Source organism: Ambystoma mexicanum, chromosome 1p (assembly GCF_040938575.1).
Source record: "Ambystoma mexicanum isolate Mex_15411 chromosome 1p, UKY_AmexF1_1, whole genome shotgun sequence".
Classification (NCBI taxonomy): domain Eukaryota; kingdom Metazoa; phylum Chordata; class Amphibia; order Caudata; family Ambystomatidae; genus Ambystoma; species Ambystoma mexicanum.
In genome coordinates this window covers 1316647536-1316672248 of record NC_090921.1, presented here as the reverse complement: position 1 = coordinate 1316672248, position 24713 = coordinate 1316647536, and positions in this window count along the sequence as shown.

Genomic DNA, 24713 nt, shown 5'->3' with positions numbered 1-24713 from the left:
ACAGTTCTGATCCACGAAAGTCACAACAACCAGAACTCCAGTATTTTGAGGAAGGAATCCAAATAAAAGAAGATTGCGCTAAGTGAAACAATTGCTTTACTAAAGCAGCACTATGTAAAATGTTTATGGGAATTGCCATACAGTTTTATGGAAAGATTCTAAGGGAAAAGTAATCCGTAGTTTGAATATTCAACAGACAATGTGTAGTGAATAATTTAGAAATATTATTAATTCAAGAAACTGAAATTGTAGCGTGAGCGTGTGAGACAGGTTTAGTTGGTAAAACCGAGAGACTGCCAAGCAGGATAAAACAAAGCAAGTCCAGCTATTAATTAATTTAGCTTGACATCTGTTTAATTTCAGAGTAACCAGTGTGTGTGGGCCGGTTAAGAGTAAAGCACCCAGTGGCGTGCAAGCAATGTAGTGAGGTGTTGTGCTACGGAGAGCATTGTGTTGCCAGGAAATCCTCTGACACGGCTACAGAAGACAGCCGTTACGCGGTAGAACTGCATAGATAGAAGGTTCGGCAGAGGCAGCATGGGGCAGCGAAAGCGCAGTCAGCAGAGCACTTCAGATATATATATACATTTCTTCCAAGTTGAGTGTATTTAGCACAAGAGCTGCAACAGATTATCACGCCCAGGAAAAGTATTTTAAACAGTGAGAGCACAACACGGAGATCAGTTAATAGGAATTTTAGCTGGACTTTAAAAGTAAAGAAAGTAAATAAGTAACACTAGAAAGCAGAAAGAGTAAAGACAAGGTGAAGAAGCAAGTGAAAAGACAAGAGAAGAAGGAAGTATAAAGACATGGAAAGCAGGAAAATATTAAAGTGGTAGGAAGAATTCAAAGAGATTATTGAGTTAGTTACAAAAAAAGTTCAAGACTACAGACAACAAAAGAGAACTGAGCAAATCAGCAAAAACTATTAATCAGTTTAGTGGGCTAACAAAGTCAGCCTTCCAGAGAGTGAGGAAGGTAAGCGAGGATTTCAAGAAAAGGAGCAGAAGTGCTTAGGTAAGAGAGGTTCCAGAAGAGCAACATAGATCTAACCTGTTGTGTGTTTATTTGTAGATTCTGCTGGAAAGAGTAGAGTCATAAGAATTAAGGATTCCCGAGAGCCGAGTGAAGAAGCAAGCAGTGGCCAGAAGTGGCAATCTGGTAGTTTGTTTTGTTAGCCAATTCCCCTTTCCCCCTGAGCTGTCAAGTCAGAAGTGTGTTTAAAAAATCCTCTGGCAGGACGTGTGTGATGATGTTAGTGGGCCCATCTTCAATTCCTACAGGACAGATGAACTGGGACCCCAAGGGTTTGCTGGCTGGATACCTGTTCTGGAGTGGCTGGAGGGTCCTCTGAGTTCTGGATCTCACTCAGATGTTTAGGGGAGGGATCTTGCTTCCCTCTTTGGTTATCCTGGATTTCCTTCACTGGCAGGGTCCAAGGTTTAGTTCTTCTTACTGACTTCTTGTGAAGTCTTGAGGTGATCTGCTTAAAGAGGGGCTCTAGCCCTCTTTTGAAGCCAAGTGGGCCACAGTGATGGTGTAGGCTAAGCCTACCATAGTGAACTAATCCTGGGGTCCCTACCAACAATTTTATATATGCATGAGGTCATAACCACAGTGTTTTGCAACAGGAAAAACGTGTGTCCCAGAAACATGATGGCAGAAACCTCCTATCAACAGAAAGATCTCTGTCCGCACTCCCTTGTGATAATAAGTACCGCCCATCTTCTGTCTGTTGTTGATCAAAGAGTCTCTCTGGTTAATGATCCTGTCTATGTGATCCCTGTTGAATCAGCAGGTCACCCTTAAAGCTGCGGCGAGACCAGACTCTCTGGCTCCTGCCAAACACATTCTTGTACCTTATCAATTGGGTCCCCCCCTAGTGGGTGGCCTACTGTAAACACCCAGTCCCAGACATGACAGCTCACTGTCATTGATACTTAGGGCGGGAGCTGGCTTCAGGTTGACACAGTTACATATGAAAGGGTGTTGAGTTTCCTATCTCCTTTGGATTAACCCCACATATTCCTGAGGTTGGTCTACTATCATTTCATTTAATTAAACATTTCAAAAAGGCCAGGTGAACACACGCCCGCCATGTAGATTGTCGAATTCCTCACAATACATTTTGTGCCTTTGTATCAAGATCAATTTTTACATGACTTGTAATCATTGATTAATTATTGCCCCACTGGGTCATTACCCCAGCTGCACTAAATTAACTGTTTCTTCATTTGCTAGTGTTAGGGAGAATTATATGCAGTACCCTTTGGGAACACTACACACATTTAAGACTACAAGTGACAGTACAATTTCACCTTTGGTACAAGCCTGTACTACACAGTTATAGTGGTAGCAGTAGCGGAGCAGCCAGACTTATCTCAAGAGTAAGAGAGCAGTACAAATAGTTACACAAAGGACAGCAGTTATCAGTTGTACAACACCTCACCTTTCTCAGCAAGTTAAAAATCCCAATCATAAATACACCACACCACTTCCCTTAAATTCTAGACAAGTTAGGCTCACAAAATGAAGTGGGAGCAAAATGGCACTCCAGCAATTTAAAAGGGAGGGAAAGACAAAGTTATTAGAAACTAGGCAACACCAATCAGAGCAAGTGAACAAGAGAGGCTACAAGGTTAAAATCAGATAGAAAAGGCTTAGGGCCAAAGTAAATGGTTCAAAAGTCTTTTGCTGAAGATAATAGGTTCAATGTAGTTCGTGGCACAGATTCCGGACGAGGTTGGTTTGTAGAAAAGATAGTTCAAAGAGAAGAGAAGGACAAGCCCTCGGATTGGAGAAAGATTTCAAACACTTTCACCGTGGCTGAGCGAAACGCACAACCGTATTTGCACAGTACCTTGAAACAGAGAGGGGGCTGTAGCTGAGGCAGACGTTCCTGGTAGTTCCTGCAAGCTTACGGTTCCTGAAGCGACTGTCGGACTGATCAGAAGTAGGAAGACTGGAGGGTCCTGCACTACCCAGGGAAGAAACCAGCAGCAGCGCCAAACAACAAATAAAAGGTGCGCTCCTTAAAACCCAAGCAGGGTCCGACCTTCCTGGCTATCCGACCCACTGTAGCTCTGTACAGCGAATTTGATCAGAGGAGGGGTCCTGGCTTGTAGTTTGGGCGAACTGGTTGGTCCCACCAGCTCAAGGGAAGAAGTTTCCTGGAGGATCTTCTCCGTCGTCGGATTTGGCGATTCGGACCTGCAGCAGGGCTTCACCGGGAGGTTCAGTCATTGTAGGGGTCCTCTTCTTCCAGTTCCTCATCGGTTCTTTCGTTCCAGTGGCGACTCTGTCTTTCCAGTCCCAGAGACCTACTTTCTATGCAGTTTTCCCCCATTCATGCAGCCTGGCTGTCAATAGCACAGCAGGGTGGCTGGCCTGGCAAGGCCAGTCCCCTTAACCAATCAGACAAGAGTGCGACTTGGGTTACTAAGGCAACCCATTGCAGGGGTCCGAAGATCCCTCCCTCACATCCTGCCTACCTAGACTATCAGGTGCCTTAAGGAGGAGCGCAAAGGTAGAGCATAAGTGGGCAGACCATAAACATGTCCTTCTTCCAGATCCCATAACTTGAAGGTACAATTCAAGGTTGTACTGTTTACAGCAACTAAGAAATCATAGGAATTACTCTCCTTTAGGTAGGTGATGTCAGAGTCCCATTTTTACAGTTTAATGCATACTATTTCTGCTATCTTACTGCTGGTACTGATCCCATGGTGTGTTTGGGTCTCTGCCACTTTCAATTCTGCTATTAGCTGTACTAGGTCTCCTTTCTAGCTGCTGTAATTTCATTTAAAAAGCCTTTACTTCTGCTTCTCTCCAGAAAGTCTTCTGATTGCCAAGGTCCTCAGCGGAAGAGTGCAGAGCAAACATTACCTATTGTTGCAAGGAGTATATTCCTGTTGTCCTTTCTCATGAAGATTTTCCCAGAGCATGCGAGCACAGTGAATATTATCAGTTTATTTTCTTAGCATTAGCAAGATGATATTAAAATAATTGCTGAAGACATGTTTGGGTGTAAACCCGGCCCACGGGTGGAGGCATTGCCAAAGTGCTGAATTAGGCTGTGACTCTAGACTTTTTCCGTCGGTCGAGATTTCTTCGCCGGTGGTTCCGACGAGGTAGCGCGGCGTGATGTTTTCGCCGATTGTGTGGAGCCTACCTCCGAAGGGGGGTATGCCCCCGCTCCATCATTCAGCCAGGCCACCAGTCGTCGACTCCGGTCTTTGAGGGTTTTTTGAGAAAACCCTTTGCATATGTCGCAGTTATCCGCCGAATGATGAGGGTGGAGGCAATATATACAATCCATATGTCGGTCCCCCTCGTAAACTTTTTTCAAGCCGCACGTCGCGCCTGGACGGAACAGCGCTTTTCCTGACATGGAGGACATTTTCTCTAACTCAAACTCCAGGAATACAACCTTGAACAAAATAATAAGACAACGCGAGGAGATCCCACTACTTTGGAGACGGTTGAAATCTGAAGGGGAGCCGCGGGGGCGGGCCTCTTATACTGGGACGGCCTACGGAGCATGTGTTGGCGGGTCCTAAAAGGACATAGCTAGGACACAAAAGTGTCGGAAGTTTTCCTATAGGAAAAGGCTATATATGTGTACCGAGGGGTCCCAGTCTGACGACGGGGAATATTCTAAGCATGTGAATCCATGAAAGATCCAATGCTGGAGAAAGGAAGGATACCTCTGAGGAGGTGCAGCTGGTAGTGTGACTTCTTGGAGACGTCAGAGATGTGAGGAGAGAAGGAGAGTGTGGAGTCGAAGATGACCCCAAGGTTTTTAACCACACAGGTGGGAGCAGGGAGAGGGCCAAGAGAGGCAGGACAGAGAGTGATAGGAAAGGGGGGAGCAGGTGTGCCGATGAGGAGAATCACAGTCTTACTGGCATTAAGGCAGGGGTCATTGGTGGCACACCACTCCTGGATAGCAGACAGACAGTTAGAGATGAGAGAAGGAGAAGAGATCAGGGGAAGGGAGCCTGAAAATGAGTTGAGTGTCATCCGTATAGCACTGAAAGTTGGGACAGAGAGCGGCAATGCATTGGACAAGAAGAGCCAGGTATTGGTTGAACAGCCAGGGAGAGAGGTTAGACCCCTGGGAAACACCATAGGTAGAGCTAGAGATAGAGGATAGGCAGGACCCAAGTTGGACCTGGGAGGGACGATCAGAAAGGAAAAAAGTCAACCAAGACAAGGCCTGATCAGTGATACCCAGGTTATCACGGAGACGGTTGAGCAGGATGGCATGGTTGACCGTGTCAAAGGCAGAAGAGAGATCAAGTAAGATGAGGACACAGGGGGTGTTGGAATCAAGGTTGGAGAGCAGGTCTTCACAGATGTTCAGGAGAGCAGTTTCCATGCTCCTGGCATCTCTGAAGCCAGACTGATGGCCATGAAGACAATCAACAGATTCAATGTGAAGATTAAGCTGAGAAATGGACAGCTTTTCCAGGAGTTTGCCTAGGAAAGGAGTGATGGAGATTGGGTGATAGTTAGCCGGGCAAGAAGGGTCGGTAGATGGTTTCTTAAGAAGAGGGTGCACAGAGAGTGCTTCAGGGGGAAGGGAAGACTCCATTGGCAAAGGAATGGTTGCAGAAGTCAGCCAGAGCCAGGGTGTCAATGTGGTCCTTGATGGTTTTGGAGGAGCAGGGGACAACCTTTTTTGACAAGACTTTCATAGATCAGACTTGTCTAGAAACCTTGTCAGGGGAGAACAAGGGAAAGGGAGAGAAGGAGGGAGGAGAGATGGGCGAAGAAGGGCCAGATGAGGAGCAGGGAGTAGAGGGAGGATGGAGAGAGGAAGAGAGAGAGGACTAGATGTCCTGAGTTTTAGAGAGGAAAAGAGAAGCCAGGGCCGTGCAGAGGGCCTGGGAGGGGACAGGAGAGGTAGAAGGAACGACAAAGAGGATGTGGGTGAGGGTTTGCCTGGAGGAAGCACTGTTATAGGTGTCAGCGATAGGGAGGCCTGGGTTGGAGACCAGGATGTCCTTTTTAAACTTCTTCCTACCAGATTTAGTGGGGGGAGAGCAGGGCAGTCAATAGAGAAGCAGTTAGAAAAGATAGGAGAGACAGAGATCACCATAGAGTGGGTAGGCAGAGGAAGGGTGTGGGAGGGGTTGGGGGGTGAGGGAAACACTAGGGAAGGACACAGGGAGGGGCGCAAGCAGACAAGACAGAGAGATACGAGACACTAGTAGACACTAGTAGTAAAGTACTAGTAGTAACGTTCGCTAGATGAATGCTTTGCTAGGAGGCAAAACTACAGAACGGCACTACTTCACCCTGCAATTTAAATAATGGAGGAAAAACACACCTAAGTCTGAGAGTCCTGTAAAGTGGGGAAAAGGCCTAGGTTTCACAATGCAATTTTAAATACTTTCACAATGCAATTTAAATAACGGAGGAAAAACACACCCAACAATGACAGCCCTGTAAAGTGGGGAAAAGGCCTAGGTTTCACAATGCAATATTAAATACTTTCACAATCCTGTTTAAAAAACGGAGGAAAAAACACACCTAAATGTAAGAGTCTGCTATGTGGCCAGGTTATCAGGGTTTAGTGTAGGCTCTATTCCTAACCCAGGCCACTCCTACCTTAGTCACTGCTGGTTGATGGCTGGCCACTGGCTTCCCCTGCTGACACCTGCAGACATGATTTGGAGCCGCCTCAGGGGGAGCCGCCCTTTGCCTAGGGACCCTTAGCCATAGGGACTGCAAGGCATAGGGCTGCCCTGGGAAGGTCAGAGATGACTGTGATCTGGCCAATCAAGGGAGGGGGAGGGCTGGGAGGCAGGAGGAGCGTGGGGGAGGGGCTTCCTTCGACTGAAGAAGAAGAGTCGGGGGAAGCAGAAACTGCACATGGGCCTGGGGGGGGGGGCACAAACAAGTTTTTAAAAGAACAAGACAAGGCCCAGGAGGGTCCTTGTAACACCACCACTCACCTGGGAAGCCTGGGTGAAATTCACTCTGGGCTGTGGCCAGCAGCATGTGGCTCTTATTTCCGGAGTGGCTGGTTTTCTGGAAGCTATAGCCGGTAAGATAGCTCAGTGGGGAGAGTGCTCGCTGCTGCGATGTGTGTGTGATATGCTGTTTGCAGGTTAGACTCCAGGTAAGGTCAACTCAGCCTTTCTTCCTGCTGAGGTTGATAAATGAGTACCAACACAGCTTGGGTGATATTGTATGTATGTTTGTTCTATATGAAGCGCCTAAGCGTAAGTGCAATATAATAACACATCATTATCGTTTGGCCTTGGATGTCTGCTTCCATTCACAGTATGGTAATATGGGCCTATGCATACTCATATTAATGATACATATGCTTATCCATGCTGGTATGCAATGTATATCACTGTACATTGATACCGTAACCATATTTATCATAGTGTACTTAGAAATAATGCTATGTGATGCCACTTCCTGTTTTGTAAAGGGGTGAAAGGTTGTGTTCCATCGCTTCCTGTGATGTCACTTCAGGGTGGGATCAGATGACATCACTTCCTGTGATGTCAACAGAGGTCAAGGGTCATGTGGTGTCAATATATATTAGGAGACAAAGCTTGTGTACAGATACTAGAGTTTAAAAACTATAATTCAGATGAGGGGAGACCAGTCAGTGTTAAAAGATCAGTATCAATTTTAATAGTTAGTCATAGAGATTAAAACATATAATTAAATAAGATGGTCCACAATACAATACCTAACATCCAATATAAAACAGGGGGTATGTAACAGGCTTAAATAGCGAGTTAAAACAAATTCGCAGAAAAAACATACACAGTTGGTGCTTGTAAAGCAAATAGTCAAGTACCAGATTCTATTGAAATTAATGTGTCATAGATTTATTTATGTCTCTGTTTTAGTCCAGAGAATTGTTGTCATGCATGCTGGACGCTACGCTCGTAGAACAGCTAGACCGTTCTACTCCAAATGGAGGTTATTCGATACGTTACCGGGAAAACGACGTTTGCACTTTTCACGTCGCTAACTTCACGTGACTTTTGCTTCGTCACGTGAATTACGGTATTACGTATTTAAGCAGCGTAGAAACTTCACTCGCTGCTTCTGATCGTATCTATTGGCGTTGTGTAGCTGAACCTCTGATCTGCATCCTGGCATATTTCTACAGCTACTTTTGGGCCTTCAATAGCGTGTGTTCCGCCACACGCTGATTCCTGGAGCTATCCCTTCGCGTGATAATTCACACGCGTTCTCTGTCTTCAAGCGTGGCTGGTCCGGACTCCGTAAATCCTGCCCGCGTGTAAAATCCACACGCGCTCTCTGTCTTCAAGTGCGGCTGGCCAAGGCTGCGTGAATCCTGCCCGCGTGTAAAATCCACACGCGCTCTTTGTCTTCAAGTGCGGCTGGCCAAGGCTGCGTGAATCCTGCCCGCGTGTAAAATCCACACGCGCTCTTTGTCTTCAAGTGCGGCTGGCCAAGGCTGCGTGAATCCTGCCCGCGTGTAAAATCCACACGCGCTCTTTGTCTTCAAGTGCGGCTGGCCAAGGCTGCGTGAATCCTGCCCGCGTGTAAAATCCACACGCGCTCTCTGTCTTCATACGCGGCTGGCCCGGACTGCGTAAATCCTGCCCGCGTGTAAATCCACACGCGCACGTTGTCTTCACACGCGGCTGGCCCAGACTGCGCGAATCCTGCCCGCGTGTAAAATCCACACGCGCACGTTGTCTTCAAACGTTATTTTCTTCGCGGCTGTTTATAACCGCGTGTACTTCTAACTCCTGCATCTGTGGAATTAACAGAAGGATTGATCCCTATAGTGGGAAGGAAGCCTTTCAAGGATTATTGGAAGGTGACATTGAACTGAACTTTGGACGCTATCCTGTGGTGAATTCAACCCGTATCTAGCGTGAGCCTCGTTCCGTTCGGGATAAGTCTCCCTTACTAATTTTCCCTTCCTTGTCGTTTGTTCTTCATTCAAATCCATCAAGAGACTTCTGGATTATTCTACCCAAATCTAAAGGTCAGTGTAAACATTCCTGTCATTATCTAATTCATCATACTCAGGTTGGAGCAGTTATTCATGATACTTTAATTTGTCCTAGGCTGGATTTCTATACCTTACCCACGCCCTTTCCAGTGATCCATCGCTCTGCCTGTTTTATCAGCCAGAGGGTTGTATCATTTGGAAGGTCTTTAATTGACTTCACGACTATCAAATCGTGTGAACAGGGATCCGGAAGACCCTACCTCCTGTATCCTTTTGAGTATTGTATCCTTTTCAGTTAATACTTTGGTACATTCTGACAGAATCAGAAGCCATGGAGGGTACGGATCCTTTAACTGTTTTGACACAGTTGATCAACGATTTGAGAAATGAAATGGTTACAGCACAGGGCATGTTACGGCACCGTATGGACGTTATGCAAGACGCCCTACATGGTAGTCCTCAGGGAGCACAGGCGCCGATGGCTACTGCATCTGGATCTGGGACTACGGCACCCCCACAGGAAACTATTAATGTGGTTATGCCCACTCAGTTTCCCTTGGCCCCTCCGGAACGGTTCACGGGTGATCCCAAAACCTATAGAACCTTTGTAAATCAGTGCCGACTCCATTTTCTTTGCCGTCCTACATCTTTTCCTGATCTAACCACAAAAGCAGCCTTCGTGCTTTCCCATTTAGGGGGCACAGCTGCTGCTTGGGCTAACCCTTTGTTGGAAACAAATAGCCCTTTGTTGTACGATTGTGACGATCTCTTGACTGCTATGAGTAAAGTCTTTGACATGCGTTACTCTACTCAAGCCACAGATTTAGAGTTGCTTAACCTACAACAGGGCAGCCAACCCCTTATGTCTTACGTTGCCCGGTTCAATCAACTGACGGCGGAAACTCAATGGCCTGACAGCAAGAAAACGGCTGTTTTCTACAAGGGTCTTTCTGAAGAACTGAAAGATGCCTTATCTACAGTTCCTGTGGTTCCTACGGGTTTTCCAGAGTTGCTCGATTTGGTTCTACAAATCGACGCCCGAAGGAATGCTCGAAAGGGAGAGAAAAAGCCCTTCATGCCAGTCTCGGGGCGGTCAGAGACACCAGCAGTCATCTCTAACGACCCTGAACCCATGCAGATTGGCGCCGTGAGAGGCCGATTGTCCAATGCAGAACGGGAGAACCGAAGAAAAAACCACTTATGTATGTACTGTGGTTCTTCCGAGCATTTATTGGCAACATGTCCTAAAAAACCCATCAAGCATGCGGGAAACGCCAAAACTCGACAATAGCAGGAGTCCCTATGTCGAGTGTTTCATCGGACTCCAGTACCATTCCTAAACATGCACCTGTAATAGTTCAGGTGACGTTACGTTGTGATGAGCGAGAAGTGGTTTCCAAGGCCATGGTTGATTCTGGAGCCACCAGCAATTACATAGACATCACTTATGCCAAGAACTGTTCCTTACCCCTTGTAAACAAAAAAAGACCTGAAACGGTGAACACCGTGGACGGATCTGTTTTGATTTCTGGTATGGTAACCCAGGAGACGGTACCTGTTCAGATGACGTTATCGAATAACCATTCAGAAGAAATCATCTTCGATGTTATTGCTGCTCCGCAGTACGAGATCATACTTGGTCTTGCATGGTTAACCCTTCACAATCCTGCTGTTGACTGGGTTTCGGGATCGCTCCAATATCCTTCGACTCATTGCAATGAACATTGCTTTACCAGTCAGGAGATGTCAAATAAACAACACATATTGGCCTCTATGGTGGAGGATTCTACTATCAGCGTTGTACATCAATGCGACAATATCATACCATGCGAATACGCTGATTATGCTGATGTCTTTGATAAAGGCCAGGCAGAACAATTACCTCCTCATCGACAGTACGACTGTCCTATCGAATTGATTCCTGGTGCCAAAATTCCTACAGGCCGTGTTTATTCATTAACACCTAAAGAAGATGTCGTGTTAAAAGAATACATTGATAAAGCGCTAGCAATGGGCTTTATACGGCCCTCACAATCACCTGCTGCATCTCCTCTATTCTTTGTTCCTAAGAAAGAGGGAGATCTCAGACCATGCATTGATTACAGGGCACTTAATGATATCACCATCAAAAACCAATACCCCTTACCACTAATAAACGTTCTATTGGATCAGTTAGGCACTTCCAGTTATTTCACCAAATTGGACTTGCGAGGTGCATACAATTTGGTTCGCATTCGTGAAGGTGACGAATGGAAGACCGCTTTTAAGACACGGTATGGTCTTTACGAATATTTGGTGATGCCTTTTGGTCTGTGCAATGCTCCCGCCACATTTCAATTCTTCATGAATGATATATTCAGAGACATAATGGACCAATTTGTGGTTGTCTATCTGGACGACATTTTGATCTACTCATCATCTTTATCGGAACACGTCAGACATGTTTCTACAGTCCTACAAAGACTCAGGGAGAACCATCTTTATGTGAAAGCCGAAAAATGTGTCTTTCATTCACAGGAAGTGGAATTCCTTGGTTACGACATTACCAATCTAGGTGCTCGAATGAGTCGTTCCAAGGTAAAGGCCGTCTTGAATTGGCCGATTCCGCATAACGTCAAGTCACTACAGTCTTTCTTAGGCTTTGCGAATTTCTATCGCAGATTTATCCATTCCTTTTCCAAAACAGTAGCTCCTTTGACGGCTTTAACTAGTTCCAAAGTTCCTTTCTGTTGGAACCAACATGCCCAAGCAGCATTCGAAAAGCTGAAGGAAGCATTTACCACTGCACCCGTGCTTCAACATCCGGATCCTGATCGCCAGTTTGTCGTTGAAGCGGATGCATCCAGTGTCGCTATTGGTGCAGTACTCTCACAAGTTTGCACAGAAACCAAGGAGGAACACCCAGTGGCTTTCTTCTCTCGCAAACTCACCTCATATGAACGGAACTACACCGTCACTGAGCGGGAACTACTGGCTATCAAAGATGCTTTCCGAGAATGGCGTCATCATCTTCTTGGGGCCAAACAACAGGTGTTGGTGTACTCTGACCATAGAAATCTCCAAGCATTCAAATCCATGAAATGCCTTACGGCCCGTCAGGCCAGATGGCATGTCTTTTTTGCCCAATACGATTTCCAGGTCGCCTATCGTCCTGCCCGAGAACATGTTAAGTCGGACGCTTTGTCCCGTATGAGTAAAGAGGCGCAGGAAGAAAAACAAGTACAGATTCAGCTGTTGGCAGATCATGTAATATGTAGTTGTTCGGTTCAACCATCCCTAAAAACCGAAGTACAAGAGTGGGTAAAAATTCATCCACAAGTAGTCCAGGATATGAATCTGGACGTACATAACGGTTTACCATTCACACAAGGAGTACTTTATCTACCAACTCCTTCAATGCGGAATAAAGCCCTCAAATGGAATCATGATTCCTTGATTGCAGCCCATCCTGGACGGAAGAAAACACTGGATCTGCTCAAAAGGTGGTGCTGGTGGCCATCCATGGCAAAAGATGTTATAAACTATGTATCTTCTTGTTCTGTATGTATCCAATGTAAAAATACTCCTGGTAAACCAGTGGGCTTACTCCAGTCCCTACCTGTCCCTAACAAACCATGGGACATGATATCTATGGACTTTGTGGTAGAACTCCCCCCAAATCAGGGATATGATACCATATGGGTCGTAGTGGATTATTTCACTAAATTGGCTCTATTTATTCCCTGTATTGGTTTACCAACTGCTGCTGTTCTGGCTGAACTATTCATCCAACATATATTTCGTTTCTTTGGTCTACCATCAGTAATCATTACTGACAGGGGCTCACAGTTTGCGTCACGCTTTTGGAGAGCTTTAACATCTGCATTACTGATTGATGATAGAATATCCAGTGCTTATCATCCTCAAACTGACGGACAGACTGAAAGGGTCAATTGTACTATGGAACAATATCTGCAGTGTCTGTGTTTGCAATACCAATCGGATTGGCTCACGGTACTGCCGGCGGCTGAATTCGCCTATAACAACTCTTATCATAGTGCCATAGGCACTTCACCGTTCTATGCTCTCTATGGACAGCACCCCCGATCAATACCTCTGGATTCCGGTCTATCCTTGGACACGCCTGCCGCAGGCCGTACTCTTCGTGATCTGAAGAGATTACAAAGAAAGGTGAAGCAGCAATTGGAGCAGGCTAAACGACGTGACAAGTTCTATGCCGATGCTCATAGAGTATCCGCACCTGTCTATAAGGCTGGTATGAAAGTCTGGCTATCCACTAAGAACTTAAGAATTCCAGGCAAAAAGAAATTGTTGCCTAAATACATCGGTCCGTATGTAGTGCTCCATGTTCTTAATCCTGCTGCTGTACGTCTGGCTTTGCCACAACGATGGCGGGTGCATCCTGTATTCCACGTCTCACTCATTAAGCCATTCTCTGAAGCTACTAGACTGCCTGTACGGCCTGTTGCTATTTCTGTGCGGGGTTCTGATGAATACGAGGTACAAGACATACTGGATATGAAACTACGTTCTGGTAGACCATATTATCTGGTGGATTGGAAGGGCTATGGTCCCGAAGATAGGTCCTGGGAACCTCTTTCTAATATTCATGCTCCTGCTTTATTGAAGCGCTTTCACACAAGAAGGGGAGAGGTTGTCCCTTTGGGGGATGGCACTGTCATGCATGCTGGACGCTACGCTCGTAGAACAGCTAGACCGTTCTACTCCAAATGGAGGTTATTCGATACGTTACCGGGAAAACGACGTTTGCACTTTTCACGTCGCTAACTTCACGTGACTTTTGCTTCGTCACGTGAATTACGGTATTACATATTTAAGCAGCGTAGAAACTTCACTCGCTGCTTCTGATCGTATCTATTGGCGTTGTGTAGCTGAACCTCTGATCTGCATCCTGGCATATTTCTACAGCTACTTTTGGGCCTTCAATAGCGTGTGTTCCGCCACACGCTGATTCCTGGAGCTATCCCTTCGCGTGATAATTCACACGCGTTCTCTGTCTTCAAGCGTGGTTGGTCCGAACTGCGGGAATCCTGCCCGCGTGTAATTCCACACGCTCACGCTGTCTCTAAACGCGGCTGTTCCGGACTGCGGGAACACCGCCCGCGTGTTATTCCACACGCGCTCTCTGTCTTCAAGCGCGCCTGGCCAAGGCTGCGTAAATCCTGCCCGCGTGTAAAATCCACACGTGCTCTTTGTCTTCAAGTGCGGCTGGCCAAGGCTGCGTGAATCCTGCCCACGTGTAAAATCCACACGCGCTCTTTGTCTTCAAGTGCGGCTGGCCAAGGCTGCGTGAATCCTGCCCGCGTGTAAAATCCACACGCGCTCTCTGTCTTCATACGCGGCTGGCCCGGACTGCGTAAATCCTGCCCGCGTGTAAATCCACACGCGCACGTTGTCTTCACACGCGGCTGGCCCAGACTGCGCGAATCCTGCCCGCGTGTAAAATCCACACGCGCACGTTGTCTTCAAACGTTATTTTCTTCGCGGCTGTTTATAACCGCGTGTACTTCTAACTCCTGCATCTGTGGAATTAACAGAAGGATTGATCCCTATAGTGGGAAGGAAGCCTTTCAAGGATTATTGGAAGGTGACATTGAACTGAACTTTGGACGCTATCCTGTGGTGAATTCAACCCGTATCTAGCGTGAGCCTCGTTCCGTTCGGGATAAGTCTCCCTTACTAATTTTCCCTTCCTTGTCGTTTGTTCTTCATTCAAATCCATCAAGAGACTTCTGGATTATTCTACCCAAATCTAAAGGTCAGTGTAAACATTCCTGTCATTATCTAATTCATCATACTCAGGTTGGAGCAGTTATTCATAATACTTTAATTTGTCCTAGGCTGGATTTCTATACCTTACCCACGCCCTTTCCAGTGATCCATCGCTCTGCCTGTTTTATCAGCCAGAGGGTTGTATCATTTGGAAGGTCTTTAATTGACTTCACGACTATCAAATCGTGTGAACAGGGATCCGGAAGACCCTACCTCCTGTATCCTTTTGAGTATTGTATCCTTTTCAGTTAATACTTTGGTACATTATGACAATTGTCTCAACATGTTTCTGTTCTTTTAAACATTATTGTAGAACTTTCATCAGGAGGAGGTAGTTATACGACATAACCTAATTCTTATTGGATCATACATATAATCAACATCTGTCTCATAGCATCTGTGGGATTAAAAACACATAAAACAAAGGGTCAGCTTGTGGGTAGCTAGATAATTTGATAGGTTCAAATGAAAGAGCTAGCACACTGTATGAGAAGGGATAATTACCTTTAATGGTGCTGGTGGGGGCACTCTACATTTGTCAGTAGGTAGATGCAGGAGAATTATTCAGTCCTACAAAGTATACAATATATATACTCATTAAGTATACAGAGTTACTTAAAGAGAAAATCTTAATATGTGCTTACAACACAATTGTAGAATCAAAAGACCGTCCCGATTTATAGGGTTAAGTGGTGCAGTAGAATCAAGTGGCTTAAGATCAGGTTAGAAGTGAGGAATATCCATGTGTGGGGTGATCGATAGGATAGGATCCAGTGGCGTGCTGATACTACGGTGACAAATGGAGAGTAGTGCAGGTATTTTATATTACAGTCTTTGGGAGTATTATAAAATCTATATAGAAGGTCTATATGAAAGAAATGACTTCTGGATAGATAGCGGAAAGAGTGATAGTGCAAGAGTGAGGGCTATCACCTTGAGGGTAGAATCAAGGGTGAGGGCGAGGTGCCGTAATAAAGAATCAGTGAGCCGATTATGAGATAGAACAAATTCGATCACCTCACCCACGGGGATAAAGAATAACGGTAGTCATAAATACTGGAGGTAGCAGTGTAGTCCCTGCTGACTGGAGAAGTCTCTGGTCGAGGTAAATATCACAGCGAAGTAGCAAGCGGTCGGGAAAGGTTCCCTAAATCCAGGCTGTAATAGAGCGGGAGTAATTGTGTTAAATAGCGTAACTATTGTAGGACGTGCATTCGTAGCAATCAGGCAGGGGGCTTACCGAACTTCCACTACCCCTGGCATTTTGGCGAAATGACGTCCCTGACTGAAACACATTGTTTTTATGTTAGGAGCTGGCACTTACCTTGAGGGTCTTCCTCTCTAGTCGCCACAACTCAAGGTCTTCAAAAAACAGAGAAACAGAGCAGAGAAGCCTTTACGGTTGGGCAAAAGGGGCACATGCCCTGAAGCAATTTAGAGGGCCCACCACACAATGGCATAATTCAAAGAAATCAGTGCCCATTTTTCACAAACTGTAAATAATGCATGCCAGGATGTTTTATGGCATGCGCAGGGAAGTTAGAACAAGTTTTCACTGCAGTCAAAAAAAGTTCAATCATTGAAGAAGTACAACTGTGTTATACTTTTAAAATAAAAGTGAACAATGCAGACAGTCCTGATACCAGATACACAGCAGATAGTGAACCATTTTGAGAATAGCTACCTAGCAAGGGAGTACACATGAAGATATGCAAGGACCAAAAAGGAGACAGTCCGTGTAGGCTAGTAAACCAGGATGTCTATTCAGATGGGGAGTTCCTGACAGGTGTAAGGAACTCATGGTGGCAACAGTAAAGACAGACACAAGTGATCACAGTGCAAGGGTGTTTATTAAACTGTATAAATGGATGAGAAAAATGCCTAATCTAAACCTAAATCTAAATGGGAGCAAGCTACGACCATCAAACAATAATAAAGCAGTCCTAGTGGCGTCTTGTCAAAATAGAAAGGGCCTATACTAAAAATCGTATTGCCAACCCTTACCACTAAATTACATGATAATGTTGGATAATATTCACCAGAAAAGAAAGAAGTGTTCATAAAATGATAAGTCAGGACGGTATGGCTGGGGTCTCCTTTCCTCACGTTGTAAGCATGGGACAAGGCGGGACTTCTGAGCACAGCACACTCATGGGCCATGCCAGCACAAGTTTACAGTTTGTTTCCAAATATCAGGCCCTTCCGTAGCCAAGTCCCTTTTACACAAAGTCTCTTGCCTCAGAGGACCTTAAGTGCCAAAATAAACAGACAGTCCCTTCAATAAATCTTCCACATTGGGCGATTACCCTTTGCCTTAGGATCTCCCTCTGCCGGGCATCGATCCTTCTCTCAGTGTTGGCCTTCCTATGTCGGTTTCACTACAGCCTTTCAATCACAAGTTCAACAATCACTGTGGACAACCCTCGGCCGTTTTCTTTCTTGTCAGTTGCACTCTTCAACTTGCTTTATCATAGTACGAAATTCACTCTCATAAGCTTTCCTATTGGCATCCTTCCGTCTGGTTCACATAGCCATCGATTGTACAAGGGATTTGACATGACCTTTGTAGGACCACTCTGACACTGCACGTCAGCTTCTCCTAAGGCCTCTGGGTAATTGTAGTTTCATCAAAAGAGGCCAGCCAGAGTCGTTTGAATGAGCACTCCTGCGTCACCTGACCACTCTGCAGCTGGCCCTTCACTGGGCTTTACCAAAAGTTCAAACACACACAAGCTATTTGTTCACCAGTCCTTGTCTTCACAATATGTTGCCGATTGCAACCTTCGGTTCAACACAGCCTGGCTTACTATCAGCTTCCACCGACTCACCGGCTCTGTTGAACTCTTCGGCGTTTCTTGTCTCTGGAGTCAAGGACGAGACCACGGTAGTAGACACATTTCCCTGCCTTGGTTCTAAGTGCAGGATGTCAGGCTATTTAGGCTGTGTGGTATGTAGATGAAAGCAAGAGTGAGTGTTTTTCAGGAGATTGGTTTGGCCTTAACAGAACTGCACAGAGTGTAGAGAGTAACCTAACGAAGCTCCCGGCAAGGTTCACTGCAAGCCTTCTAATTGGCTGTCAGTGTAAGAAAGGCAGACAATGAACATTCTAAACTGCCCAGCGGTAAGGACATATTTCCAAGCTCTTAAGATTTAGTTATGAAGACTGGGCCCTGTCAGTCTATTTAGCAATTTGAGAGGTGCAGGAAGAAGCAGGATCAGGACCATAGACTGGGCGTTCATGGAAGAAAAGAGATAAGTAATTTGAATTTCCTGAAATATAGAGAATAAACTAACATCCATAAGTTATATGATGTTATATTTGGATTGCTTGTGTAAAGTTGTTAAACAGTTCTTTATTGCTTAAAAAATAGTAAGTAGTTGAAGCCTGTATCAAACCGCTGTTTATTTAAACGGAACAAGCTCTGTGTCATGCTCTTGCCACCGGCACGTGCACAAGGGAATGAGATCATTAGGATTATATGAGACCTCCTAATTAAGTGAGGTTTCCGTAGCGTCTCTAAGAGCGTAGATGTCTTACACTAGCTGAGCAAGTGCTAGTGTTTAGGGAGTTCCGTACTTTAAGTGCATCGCGTTCGTCGCGTTCATCAAACTTTGTGTGGTGGAAGAGGAAAGCGTGTTGAGGAGAAAACAGTTGTTGCTTTGTTTCCGTTGCCATCAGGATTCATGGGAACACTATTCATTGTGCACATGCGCGGTTAATCTTTGATTCCCAGAACACTAATCACTCTTTAAAGAAACCTGTAACCATAATGTCCCTGTAACAATAGGAACACTGTTCCAGAGACACATGCTCAAATTAAACTCTGTACGGAGCAACATAAACTTGGCACAGCTATTAGTGCGCGAATAGAGAGACTGTTGAAACGAACTAACGGAGCTTGAGGCACAGGAGCTTTCTAGAGTAAACCTTCTGCAGCACTCGTTTTACTTGCAGCAATTTACCATAAAAATCACCCATAAATTAACTTTCAAGTTAGCTGGGATTGAACAATACAGTAGATCTTAAAGAGAGACAAAAGTCAAACTCAAGTACAGTTTATCCCAAGCCAGAACATTTGTAGAACTTGCCTTGAGTCAGTCTTAGAACTTCTTCAGCAATAAGAAGGTAGACTTACAAGGAGTATCAATACAAGTGGGCTGAGTCAGCAATCTACAACACAAGTAAATACTTCCTTTAGGCCATTAACATAGGAATTCAGGTGTAGTTTTGAATATATATTTAAAGTGGATTAAATAAGCAGCTGTTTACAGACCAGGTTAGTTAAAGAAAGTATGCTATTCTTTTCTTGTCTTTTAAACAGGTGGTGAGGTTCAGCTCAAGGATAAGACCTGGCATTTATTATTTTATCAAAATTCCCTTTTCCCTTAGAGGTGTACCCAGCTTAGCTGTCTCTACTTTGTTGAGAGGGTTACATCTCTGGGTGATTATTGGGGTTCAGCAGCTTCTGCGGACATCCACCGAGAGTTGAGCCTGACACAGGAGGGCCTTGTGCACTGCTGTCATCTTTTATACCACACGCCAGCTGTTGTTCCTGGTCTCATAATTCCTTTCACGTGGGTTTTGAGGCTTTGAGTTGAAAAGGCGTGGGTTTTGAGGCTTTGAGTTGAAAAGGGCAAGGGCATTTCCCTCCTTGTCATCCTTTTGTGTCTCGTCGCTTTTCTTCTCTGTTTGATCTGCTGTCCTGGAATAGCTGCCTCCTTGTGCGTTTGGCCTTGCTCGAGGTTTGCCCTCGTGCTCTGCCTTTCATCCCTGTGGGGAAGGGAAAGGGCCATCGGGTGTGTGTAATTGTTGTCAATTCCATGACTCTGCTTGACCCTTGTGTTGGAACATGTCAGGTAAACGCGGCTCTGGTGATAGTCCATTGTTTATCATAGTGTAGGAAAGTGTTTGTGTTAGAAAAGGGGCAGGGTTAGAGCTTCTAGATAACCTGCAGGGTAGGATGGGGATAAGGTGTTACAAGGAAGGTGGTACAGCGTCTCACCAGTCGGTGTCCCAATTCCACTCCCTGAAGACCCCCCCATCCAGGTGATCCTCCTCCACTGGTCCACCCGGAGGAACGGGAACCAATAGCGATGGCCGTGTCTTGGCCACCTGGATGACAGATCCCTAGGGATCAGCGGGTGAGAATACCAGGAAATCCAATCTTGTGTTAAAGAGATACTTTGTCATATGAAACCTTTGCTGAAATGGAACATTTACTTTGCCATCCTGGAAAGTAGGAAAAACAAATTTTTGCTCAATTCCAACCAGTGTGTGGAAAGAATATTTGTTTGCTCATTCTGCAAATCATAAAATACTTTCTTTTGGTATATTCCAAATTTGTTTTGTGGAATATATATATATATATATATATATATATATATATATATATATATATATATATATATACAAACATTGTTACAGAGATATTATGGTTACAGGTAAAACCGAAAACCCCCAGAAATTTGCATGACATCAAAGATGACATCACAAACGTCATTCCTGACATGACTGAAGACATCACGCGCCTCATTACGACCCAGGCGGTAAGTTACCGCCTGGGCCGTGACTTTACCACCATGGCGTAAACTACGTTTACGCCATGGTGGTTGGCGGATTTACCGCCCCATTCCAACCTTGGCGGGACGGTAAATCCCCATTTTCCCATTTACCCTTCCCCATTCCCATTATGCCCCATAGGGCATAATGGGAGTGGGGAAGGCGTTAATTACGCCACCGTAAATTACGGTGGCGTAATTAACTCCATGGTCCCTTAGCGCCATGGATTTTAACACCTGCTAAAAGCAGGTGTTAATACCTCCATGGCGCTAAGGGACCTCGTACTCAGGCGGTAAGGGTCGGCGCTGTTTATGCCGCCGTAAAACCCTTACCGCCTGAGTTGTAATGAGGCCCCACATGTGTGGCTCCCTCTTTTTTTGTTCAGTAACATGTACACCGGGTGCTTGCCTGGATTTGGAGTCTGGAAGTAAAAGTGGGACAGGAGCTATATTTGTTGATCTTAGCCTTTCATATGTTACCCTTCTCATATGTTCTGACACTACTTTCCTTAGGGTTCATGCACATGATATGATACATATACATATAGGGGAAGAAGTAAGCCTGAAACCCAGCAATCATTTCTGAACATGAAGATACTCAGTTAGGGTATGAACACTTTCTGGTAGTACTGCTACTTGTTTGCTAACTGTACTTTCCTTGTATATGCTCATATTTGTGTGCGTTGTTGTACCTTTATGTTTTGTGTACAGTAATACCATTATGTAGTAAGGGAGGCATTCTTAGCTACTTATTACATGTTGCACAGTACACAAAACTTTGAAACAAAAGCATTCATCATTTCACTATCCAACATGGGAAGATTATGAATAGTGCACCTGTATGATGCATGCTGCAGGCAGTGGCTACGTTTTTACATGATTTGGGTCATGTACTGGAAAGAACTCTGTAATGCATTGGTTTTTATATAAATGAATTTGTTAATTAACTGTTTATCTCATAATAGTTCTTCCAAAGATCTCTGATAGTTTTCTGCCAACATTACAATGCCAATCCCTTGTGGAGGCTTTTCATGAAAACTAAGTACACATGTGATGTCATCAGTCATGTCATGAATGACTTTTGTGATGTCATCTTTGATGTCATGGGTGTTAGTCCTTGCAGTGCACAGGGGTAGCACGAGTTATGGTAGCTTCTCTGATCATAACTTGCGAATTTCTGGGGGTTTTCAGTTTTACCTGTAACCATAAAGTCCCTGTAACAACGTTTGTCCATTGAATTGCATAGGTTTTTACTAGTGCAACTTAACTATAACGTCCCTTTAACAACGTTTTTTGTCAGTGAATTTCATTGGTTTTTAGCAGGATACCCTTAGTATGTAAACAAGAACTGCACAACATAGTGCAACTGCTGGCACCATGTTAATGTGGACAGCAGTTGCAGACTATGCGTCTGTTTGCGGAGATCGTGTGGCATCCAACCTGCTGAGGAAGGCAGGTGCTCTCTTACATAGTGGTACCAATCACCAAAAGCAAAGAACATAGACAAACAGCACCATGCGCAAGAATTTGCAGGGAAAATAGAGTAGGTTTGCCAATTGTGTACTTATGAAGCAAACATGACAAACATCTCATGGGAAGCTAGCGGCAAAGGGGAATATGCACCATAACGGAATGCATCAACAACAGTAGTAATGTCTGCCTACACCAATCTTACTGCACTGCTACTGTAAAGGGGAAAAAAACAAACGGCCATAGTGGAAAGTGCTAAGACCTGAACGTCACTACAATCTAGTAAGGACCCTAAACTTTGTCTAATTACTGCACAGCTGTTGCAGCATGCAATAGTACAGAAGCATAACGTGTGTTTTTGCAATGCAGCAATGGGAAACACCTTAGAGTGGCAGGATGAAAATTTACCTCATGACGCAATTACTTTCTATAGTAACCCCATTGGTACGCACACTGCTGTGAAACGTAAATTTTGTAATATATATTGCTTCATGTACACCAAACACATTCTTTTTTTGGTAAGAGAACATATTGGAAAGGAAAGCAAGGCAGTACAAGTGGCAACCCTTCCACAGCAGCATACGGGCATAGGAAAGGAAAGAAACTCTGTGCATAGGGAATTGGACTGCATGGAAGCCAAAGTGGAGAAATTGGAGAACAATTGTGCTGCTATAAAGGTTGCGTACAAGGATTTATTTTGGACTAAATCAAACAGCACTGGCACACCTGCAAATGTACTCCTTCCCCATATCGGAGCCCGCCTTTCACTCAAAAGCCATTTCATGGGAGACGTTACGGTAATACATCAATCGTTTCCTCCCCGCACAACCAAGTTGTGCAAATCCCCATTTCCCCACAATAAGTATCCACTTCTGCTACCCCTTCCCTTTCCAAATGGGGTGTATGCCTGTGCACAGGTAAACAGTAATAATGAGAATGTTTCTGAGTGTTTGTGTGGTATTCTTTTTTACCTGAAATGGGGTTCTGACTCAGCGGCACACAGTCCTCATTGCAATGATCACAAGTAAGAAAAAGGTAAGTGTCCTACGGACACTGCAGCTGTCCAGCCTACCTACAATGGCAATGGAGGCATCCATACGCTGCCAGCAGGCTGCACAAGTCTGCATGTTGTCCACCACCTATCAATGTGTGTGGGAGCACACCTTTGTGCCTAGTGCTAGTACACGCATGTGTATCTGTTCCTCTGTGTCGTGGTAACATCGCCACTGTGCAGCATATGCAAATGAATGTTCATTAGGTCGGGCGTCCACCCACGCTCTTCAGGTAGCTATACACATAAACATCCCTGCTGTACCCTATAAATAGCCAGCGTCACCAGAAAATGATCGGATCACGTGTGGCGCACTTTTAGTCAGTAGAGAAGACGCAACGGTGTGCATAGAACACCCATGCACGTTCGCACAATGCATTTTGCCTAAAACGTGTCCAGCGGACAGCCGTCCCAAAGGAGAACATTGGTGACATCACCATGCGGCCACACCCATGCTGCGCATGGGCCCTTATTTTGGGGACAGGAGCCGACACTCAAACACCGGCAAAGTGCAGGGTTGAGCAATGTAGGGAGTGTTTTTCGGAAAGTACACACTTACAAACACACCACAATGTGCAGTTGCACATGTATGTATGTTTTGGAACAATGTAGGCCTGCTTTCCGGGTGGAAGTTGTCCACTGCAACCCTACAAAAGGGCAAACTGCAGAGGTGCAGTGTGTTACGCTCACCTGGCTCCCACAGAGGTGTCGATCTGAACTGGACAGCTGCGGTCTCCACCAATGTGACACGTAGGGCCGAGATGACAGAATGGACTGGCCCACCTAACTTCGTTTGCTTGGCCCGTAGGAATATTCTTCTGCAAATGGAGAAAGGGAATTAACCACCCGTGGAGTTGAGCGTAAATCCCCCCACCCCCGCTGTTCTCCCCACAGATCACCTTTGATGTCCCCTCTTATAGTCTCACCTGATGGTTTGAAAAGATGAGCTCTCCATCCTGCTTTGAGCGCAGGGGCGCATTGATAACCAGTTGCTTCACTGGCTTGAAGGAATTGGTGAGTTCCAGAACAATATTGACTCCGAGATTCCCAGCAAGACGCCATAAGTATGAAGTTCGTAAGAGTTCACATGCCTACTTTCACTCTTGTCCAATTCCTTGCAGGTTGCAGCTTGACCCTAGTGAAGAGTTCCTCGTGTCAACCGGTAGTATTCTGATAAGGATTTGTATTTTCCAACACAGTTCGATAAAATAATGTCAATATGTAACCTGTTGCTTTCTCCCTTGTTCAGGCGCTGAGAGAAAGTATGAAGTCTCGGGGAATAATACCTCCGGCGGTAAAATCAGGTAAGTCTATTTTGGTGAGGAGGGTTCCCCTTGTTAGTCCCTTTGTTTCACCTTGCTGTCCTTTTGTTTCCCCTTAGGGGCCGGGATTCGGTGAAGATGCAGTGGAAGCTGCGCCGACCCGTGAAGAGGAATAGTACCCCCGGTGGTAAAATCAGGTAAGTCTATGGGGGGTAACTAATATTCCTCTGTGTATTCCCTTGGCTCACCTTGCTGTTCTTGTCTTCTCCTTAGGTGCCGGAATGCGGGGGGAACATGCAGGAGAATGCGGTGGAACGTAAAGATCCTGCGAAGGCCGGTGAGTTCAGCGCAGCGCTGCAGCAGGCGAGGCGACGCGCATAAATAACTTCTTTCTTCCAGCTTGAAGGGCACGACGGATCGGGAATTCAGGTAAGGATCAAAGGTATTGCTCTTGTTCTAACCTTTTCTCCTTCTTTCTCCCTTTTTCTAGGAGCTCCAAACTCGAGGCGGGCGTGGCAGAAGGCTGGATTCAGACTTGCAGGCACAGTGAGCGTTACGCTGCTGGATGCAGAATAACGCAAAGCGTGTGCTGCTCTTCAGGCATGGTTTAAAT